General features: G+C 35.3%; 2 long non-coding RNA genes across 2 annotated transcripts; both read right to left on the bottom strand.

The window, feature by feature from the left end:
* Nucleotides 1-1,110: 1,110 nt before the first annotated feature.
* LOC109183879 lies at nucleotides 1,111-8,450 on the bottom strand. The gene is made up of 4 exons (XR_002054654.1): nucleotides 8,281-8,450; nucleotides 5,244-5,366; nucleotides 1,562-1,607; nucleotides 1,111-1,420 (listed from the first exon to the last, which is right to left on the bottom strand). It is a non-coding gene; the product is annotated as an uncharacterized LOC109183879 (long non-coding RNA).
* Nucleotides 3,815-4,803, bottom strand: LOC109183880. The gene is made up of 3 exons (XR_002054655.1): nucleotides 4,770-4,803; nucleotides 4,509-4,511; nucleotides 3,815-4,072 (listed from the first exon to the last, which is right to left on the bottom strand). It is a non-coding gene; the product is annotated as an uncharacterized LOC109183880 (long non-coding RNA).
* Nucleotides 8,451-8,915: the final 465 nt, after the last annotated feature.

Below are 8,915 nucleotides of genomic sequence, written 5' to 3'. Positions count from 1 at the left end.
ATTTGGGTAACTTTAGTTTATGATATAGCTTGTATGCAGGCTAGGCTTCTACCGTTACCCTTTTGTTTTCCCGTGTAATTTGAATCTTTGTTTTGCCTTTATTCGTGCAACTGTGGACCGGGGTATGCCCCGTGTATTTGTAATTTGTCTTAGGCCTTTGCAGGATATCATCGGATGGACTTTGCCAATTCACATTCATATTCGAAAAGGCCTCCATCCACTTGATTATCGAATCAATCCCACTCCAAGTTGTGACTCTTTCCCTGGGGTATGCCCAGGTTTCATTGTTTTTTCTGCTTTCTCAAATCCACACCAGCGTTGTATTTCCAGGGTATGCCCGGTGTATTTTGTTTATCCGGTCTTGGGTATATATATATATTTACATTTACCCTCAATGGTTGCCAAGTTCATGGACCATGGTGGTCCTTCAGTGATTGGAGAGCAAAGGGGCGGGTAGGAGCGGTAAGAAATTGCATCCTGGCACGGGCTGAACGGTGGCCGGGTAGGGGTTTTCAAATCCGTTTGCGGCTAGTCCAGCTTGCTGCTGGCCCATAGTAGCAAATCCCGTTAGGGTGGTTCTGGTTCGTTGCTGGTGCTGAATCGCGTGGTTGATGCTATTGGCTGCTCTGTTTTCTTTTTATATCACGGTCTGTGTGCTGAAGTTTTTGGCCTGTGAGCTTGCCTTGTACTACTTATGTTGTTTCATGGACTTAGGCCTGTGTGCCGAATATTTGTGCCTTTGTAATTCACGAGTTGGGGAAGTGTGTATTATTGCTTTGTAAACAGGGCAGTCAATAGCACCCAGGAGATGTTGGCGTTGTGGTTGCCACCCGGTCAAATTCATTATAGTGCTGGGACGCTATGGCCACTGGCAGGGAAGCTGGCAAGCGAGGCTGCGAAAACACTAAAGTAACAAAAAGAAAAGAACTAGAGTAAGTGATCATATTTGATTATATTTAGAAAATTTCCAGCTCAATATTCATGGAAGGAAAATGGAATGCCACGAGTATGCAACAAAAGAGTACAATAAAAAACAAACATTATAACTTGATATATAGTCCTTGAGATGATCCCAATTCGTCAGTTTCAATTATTTAAATGCATTGAACATCCGTGAATCATTCGGTGAATAACAGTGGTATCTCATGAGAAGAAACACAAACATTTCAGTCAAATAAGTAACACAAACATTATAACTTCACCTAAGTGCCGTAAATACCAGTCTAAGAATTTGATGAGATATAGAGGTTGTTTCATTCAAAACAGTTGCATATAGTGTAACTTGAAAGATGTTTTTACTTGAATATAGATAAGTACTTGAGAGCAGGAATCCAGCATTGTATGGCACTAATTTGGATGGAATATGTTGTGCTTTCACTATGGGGCATCCATTCTGTTTTATGTGTTAAGGACACCATTCCTGAATTAATGAAAGATGAATGCAGATTATAATGACAGAAAAAAGAAAAAATTTAATTCTGTGACGGGATTGAAAGACATAGTAGTTGAAGAATGAAGATTGAAAAGATAAAAACCAAATACAAACGAGCAGTAAACTTACATTACGAAATACAAATTTACTTGAGCAGTAAACGCACAAAAGAGCCCTAAATTAAAACAACAAATGTTAAATGGGATATAATAGCAAACGCATGGGTAGTTTAAAATGTTACCGTTATGAGAAAGAAAATCATACACAAATATTTCAGTCCACACAGTAGTTGAACAGCACAGCATAAGTGCAAACATAGGCACCATTTTGTTGGGAAATTTCATACAGAAACTAAATCAGTCTATAACATCATAAGCAAGTACAGTAAAATTTTAAAGAAGTAACCAAATACAGAAGAAGTAACCATGATCGAAAGACACAAGAAGTAACCATGAAAGAAAGACACAAGAGAGCGTATTCGAGCCTGATAGGTGGTAGGGTGGGATATATGATGTCCCAACTAATGTGGACTTGTTTAGTGGCATCAATGGAAGGAACCAGTGGCCCGGAGAGACGGATTAGAGAGGGCAAGCGGCAGAGACAGACGGGGCAGAGACAGACGGGGACTCCGTGACACGGCGGTGGTGAGGGCCAATGGAATGGCCAGGAGTATGCAGATAAAGTACCAAAAGAGTACTATCAAGATAGAAAGGCATTTTAAGTTTCACCAAAACAGAAATAGTAATATTAAATAAAAAACTAACAAACAAAAGCACTTTCAGTCGACAGTAATGGACATGATTAAGGGCAGTTGAGACCATGCTGTGACCCTGAACAAGTTATTTTCACGTGGGGCATCGAAATGAAAAGTATTATTTCTTTACTATGTTTCCGTGAATGTGGTTAAATTAGCCACGACAGAAATAACATACTCCAATTACATTTGATAAAAAAGCAACCTCTACTGCATAGATTGAGTACACCGCACAGTGTTATGCGCAGAAAAGGATACAGCATACAGGCATGATACAGCAACATGGTACCCGAGAAAAGAACAAGCCAAACACTGTCCACCCTTGCGAACACAGAACAAACTTCTGAAGCATAAGTCCGCAATGAAAAGTACGTATGTATGTCCTAGTTAGTAAGGCACTGGGTGTTTTCCGCATAATTGATGTAGGAATTATCCAAATATAAAACAAGCAGGTAGTAGTTATTACGAGACGTAAGCAATGACTATATAATCAAATAAACAAAATTGCATTTACAAGGTGATCACACCTAAACTAAATTCGATGGTTCACTGGATTCTAAGGCACACAGTTTCGATCAAATTTGAAGGCATGAACTTAAAAGATAACACCACCTCTATTTAACTATGCAATGATCAATCAGAGAGAATTCCGAATAAAGCAACTAAGAAGATGAACTTAGTTTAGTACTAGTGTGCTGTTTAGAAATTTAAAAGAAGTACACAATTATTTCAGTCTATAAACAAGCAATTCCCAGTAAAAATTTAAAAGAAGTATGAAAAATTGTAGTGATATATTACGAGTATAGTGTAACTTGAAATATGTACTTCACCAAAGAATTGTTTGAATGAATTGTTTGAAGTAACACATATGGATAGGCGCTCGTTGATAAAAAGTCCCGTAAAATTTAAAAGAACTAACCATAAAAAAAAACTTAGAAGAAGAAATAACTGAAGCTCCGAACAGAAACGAAAAGAGCAGAACTGGGGCAAGCAGTAGTAAAATCATGGGTTTTTGAGTATTAAATGAGTTTGGGTTAGAATCATCTCGCGCAAATTTTGTTGACATTTAAAACTATCTACAATCAAAAACTATCTACATTTCAGTCGTATGGTCACAACTGATTGAGACCATACGACAATCATTTTTATACACAAATGGTTGATTTATGAGCTGATGGAAAGTACTGTATTAGTGAGAGGCATAAGCAAATGCATATTGCAATCACACCTAAGCTTAATCACATTTTCATCTATCTGCAAGCAAGCAAAAGCCTCAACGCAGTCGATTTCATACAGAAACATGTCTGCAGCATCACAGCTATAATGCAGCAAGCGGAAGAATAACCAAGTCCAGTAAAATTAAAAAGAACTAACCACGAAAGACACAGCAGCAAGAATTTGATTCAATGTAGTGATTATTTCATTGAAATAATTATCTCCAATTTGTAGTTGTGTGAAGATGAATGGTTGCAATATATGTTCGCAACTCATGGGTACTAAGACATCCATTTCAAGCAATAGAATTCAAGCAATAGAATTCGAGCAGCAATGGTACAAAGTAAGGATACAATACAATAGGAAATAAAAGAACCATAAGTATTGTGAATAGGAAAACAAATCAGCAGTAATTAACAACCCAAAGGATTTAATTAATTGATTTAAAATAACAAAAGGATTGTCAAGCAAATAAGAAAATTACCAGGTAAACGTGAGTGAGTAGTTAATGTAAGGAAAATGATTGTGAGTGAGCAATCTACTAGTGTGCTCTGTAAAAATCTAAAAAGCCGCAACTGAAAGAAAAGTATACACAAATATTTCAATATATAAATTTAAAAGAACTATGAAAAATTGTAGTGCTATTAAAATGTTACCTTCCGCATAAGTTGCTTGTTATCATGTAAGTTTTAATTCATAGATAGGATTTTCACTTTCCCCAATAAGTTTTAAACAACATAAAGTATTGGGGCATAAGAAATCAACTATATAAGTAATATTACGAGACTGCATAATGGAAAAGTTGATATATAGTCCTTGAGATTGAGATTGAGATGATCCCAATTCCTCAGTAACTAATTGATGTAAAATAAGAAATCAACTATGGGGGATATATATATTAACGAGGGACAGCCAGAGGCAATGAGATAATAACTAACTAGTGGCCCCGGAGAGACGGGCGGATAGATCGGGCTGAGACCAGCCGCATAAGTCCGCAACACGGCGGTGGTGAGCGCCTTCGGGATAGATACGAGCTCATAATGTAAGTTTCAAACTATATAAGTAATATTATCGATTGGAGGCAGTAATGATTGGGTAATCAGCAACATTCTTAAGTAATAAGCAGCTCAGTTAGATTTGTAATCAACATTGGGCAAACAGTACACAAATCAAAATTGAAAAGAGCTCTACCCTGCATTAGATCTTGCTAAAAGACCAAGAAGGCTGAAGGCTTGCATTTTAAATGACCAACAATAGCCTAAAAGTTAAAATTGCAATAACAACCTGTGTAAGTTTGCCCATTAAAGTCGAGAATCACTCACCAGTTTATCAATGACTTTGTCCGTTATATCATGAAAATAAATCTACAATTTGGGAATGCTATTAATAAAATAGTGTAGTAGCAGCATTGTTTAAGAAACCGAACTTTAAGAACCAAAAACATTTCAAACACATTTTCGTAGACTAGGAAAACCGTCCGAAACAGCATTCTAATAATAATACATATAGTTGGAAAAACAAATTAAAATTACAAAAATTTCCTTTACATTAAGCAATTACTGGCTCTATTCTGGTTTAGGTGTCATGTTTACTATTTGAAGGTCAAACTGCTTCTTCTTTGTCTTTTAATTTCTTTAACATTTTCGTATAATGTTTTAAATTTGGTCTTTCGTATTAAATATATAAATGTAGTGTCTAAATATATAAATGTTATTCACTAATATGAATATATACTCTTCCTCACTATTAGTTTGGGCTTAAGTTGGATTAAAGCACACAATTTAACAAAATGGAAGAAAAACATGCAAATCAGATTCTCTTATTCAACTGACAATAGTTTACCTCAATACTATCCTTTCCAATCCACCAGCACAGGTAATAATCTTCTTTCTTATCATGATAGTGATAGGTGTATAGAACTATCTAGCAATCTCCGCTGTTTGCACTGCCATTGATGCACCAAACCTGATATAAAGGCAGCATTTAGTACTACATAAAATAGATGGCAGCTGTCACCGGTATGAAATTTAAAATCAGAGAGAATTCCGAATAAAGCAACTAAGAAAGTAATTCACACATGGCAAACTACTGATCTAGGCTTAGCAAAAGATGATATGTGCATACACAAAAAAGGCTTTAAACTTTTAAAGAATGCATCAACCTTAACATAGAGTACTATCAAAATAGTAATAGTAAGAGCAAATAAAAAATGGCAAAATGAGCAGTACTAGTGTGCTGTGTAGAAATTTAAAAGAAGTAACCATGAGTGAGTGAGTGAGTGAGTAGTTAAAAAAAAGTAAAGGATTGTCAAGAAAATAAGAAAATTACCAAGTGAGTGAGTAGTTAATGTAAGGAAAATGATTGTGATTGAGGCATCTACTAGTGTGCTGTGTAGAAATTTAAAAGAAGTAACCATGAGTTGTAGTGCTATATTACGAGACTGCAGACTTCTATCATCAAATGTAGATGCTAGTGTGCTGTGTAAAATCGATCCCCGAGAAATGAACAACGATGATTCATTAACTTCGATTATCAAACGTAGATGCTAGTGTATGCTGAATGAGGTGGCAGACTTCTAGAGAGAGAGTTGTAGCATTTAAATAATTAGATGAGGGGTTCAAATCAGTAATGTGGCCTTGTTATCAGTGGCAGCAATGGAAAAAAATAAGAATATTTTGAAGCACAGTGGTATCTCATTTGATAAAAAAAAAAAAAGCAACATCTAATCTACTGGCAGGGTTTGAGCACCGTCAAGCAGTGTAAGGATACAGCATGTAGTTTCCCTAGTCCCAAAAAAAATTAATTTAATGGTGATTGTGTGTAAAAAATGATAAAGTACATAGGCCAAAAAAAATACCAGCTCATAATGTAAGTTTTAACCAGGCGCAAGAGAATTCGTTGGGCACATAGTAAAGAAAGAAGTTAAAACTTAAGCGAAGAATGGAATGGCCACGAGTATGCACCAAAATAGTACTATGGAGATATAAATGCATTTTCAGTTTCCCCAAAACAAACAATTAGCATAAGAGTATAAAAAACAAACAAACAAACAAACAAAAGCACTTTCAATCGGCAGCAAGGGACATGATGTGACAATGAACATGTTGTGACAATGAACAAGTGCTTTCAGTAGTATTTATTTACTATGTTTTAATCAATGTGGTTAAATTAGCCATGACAAAAATAACATACTCCAATTACATTTGATAAAAAAGCAATCAGTACTGCATAGATTGAGTACAAAAAGCACATTGTTTGCCCAAGAAAAGGATACAGCATACAGCAACGATGGTAGAAGAGAAAATAAACAAGCCAAACAATACAAACTTCGGAAGCATAGGTAGAAAAGAAAATTACGTATGTATGTCCTAGTAAGGCAACTGGGTGAACCCAAAATTATCCAAATATAAAACAAATAGGTAGTAATTATTCCGAGACTTAATCAATCACTATATAGTCAAAGCAACAGAATTGCATGTACAAGTTGAAATGGCAGGCCAAACAGTCATGAAGAAGTTTTAGCTAAGATGCAATCAAAAACTATCTACAATCAAAAACTATCAACATTCCAGCTGTATTAATGCAGCAAGCGGAAGAATAACAACCAAGCCGAGAAAATTTTAAAAGATCTAACTAACCACGAAAGAAAGACACAGGGGCACAAGGAGTTTTCTGAAGATAAGATTGCCAAATATGTTAAGGAGTAATGAAAGATGAATACAGATTATAATGACATTAAAAAGAACAAATTTAAATATGTAACTGCATTGAAAAGAAGACATAGTAGTTGAGCAGTGAAGATAAGATATAGTGTAACTTGAAAGATGTATTAACTTTTACTTCACCAAAGAATTGTTTGAATGAATGGTTGATATATTCCACCAACCTTCACATATGGATAGGAGCTCCTTGATAATATTTGATTAAGGATCATATTTGATGATATTTAATGCAAATACATATTGCAATCATCTATGTGCAAGCAAATGTAATGTAAGCAAAAGGATTGTAAACAAAATAAGAAAATATATCCCCCCCAATTCCACATCAAGCAATAGAATACGTAGGGACAGGGCGTGCCACTGTACACAGTTTCAAGCAAATTTTGTTATTTAGTTAAAAGGAATATATAAGTAATAATGGGAAAAAAAAGTAATGGTAGTAAATTCCGAAATGGTCCAAGTAAAGCTTGAAAAGATAAACAAAAAGAATACAACTAACAAACAACTGAGCAAGATTAACAAATACAAATTGAGAGGGTGTTATGACAATGAACAGATCATGTTGTATCGTGAAACATTCGGTTCGGTAAATTGATAAAGATGTTGGGTTTCTCTTAATCAATCGCTAGATTACCTGTATAGTTATCGGTATTAAATGAAGCTGGAAAGATATTCAACTTAACAATATCCCATAACAATAGAATAGGATCACCTAAACTTAGTGAACACAGCAAAAGTGCAAATCAGATTTGATGTGGAAAAAATTGATAACAATATTGGCAAACTAATACAACCATCTTTATGGTGTTGAGATGATTCCAAATTCCTCAATATTCCAATATTGGCAAGCTAATACAACCATCTTGTTCAAGCTTCAAAAATAATAAATCTGAAAAGCATCACTGTAGTAATGTGATTATGGTCTTGAGATGATTCCACGTTCCTCAGTTTCAATTATGTGAGGAAAACACAAAGTGAATATCAGTTGGGGCGAAATGGATGAGCTATATTGCAGAATCTTCCAATTACTCAGTTTCAATTCTGTAAAGAGCCCTAGGTAGGCCTAATTTTCAATTCAATTTCTAATTAATTGATATAAAAGAAGAAATCAAAATCTTAAATGGGACGGGACAGAGGGCAATGAGATAATAACGAACCAGTGGACCGGAGAGACGATAGAGAGGGCGGCTGAGAGCGGCGGACGAGTACTCTGTCACACGGAGGTGGTGGGTTGGGCGAGGAGGGAAGATAGGTTGTTCGAACGAGCGTAAGGAAAATCTGAAGTGAGGTGAGTTAAATTATTAAACTTAAGGTTAAAATGACCAAATTACCCCAGTTGAGTTGAGTTGAACACTAGAACACTTGAACACTTGGTTGTTGAATTTGAAACTAGTTGTTTTGTGTAGAAACTTTGACTAGCCATAACTTTTGACTCGGTTGTCCGTTTCGGACAAATTTTTTTTTGAAATCGCGTATTTTTTCGAGATCTACGCGGTGCAAACTGCCGCAGGCGGTTTGGCCGTCGAATTTCTCAAAAAAACGCTTATTTTGGTCTTAATTTTAGTTTTTTATGTTTTTAGATGTTTTGAACAATATTTTGAACAATTTTACAACTACTTACGTAAAAAAATTGTAAGAAAAAACTATGGGAACATTATGTTTTATCAGTGAATTTCATTATTACGCAATCAATTGAAAGAAACTAAATTAGTGATTAAACATGTGATAACTTTTCTAAATAGTACATATTGTAGTGTTCATGTTGTAATAGCTCTAATTTCTTCATGATCTT

Source organism: Ipomoea nil, unplaced genomic scaffold (genome assembly GCF_001879475.1).
Source record: "Ipomoea nil cultivar Tokyo-kokei standard unplaced genomic scaffold, Asagao_1.1 scaffold1182, whole genome shotgun sequence".
Classification (NCBI taxonomy): domain Eukaryota; kingdom Viridiplantae; phylum Streptophyta; class Magnoliopsida; order Solanales; family Convolvulaceae; genus Ipomoea; species Ipomoea nil.
Note: the sequence above shows the minus strand (reverse complement) of the source record. Positions and strands in the feature narration are given on the sequence as shown.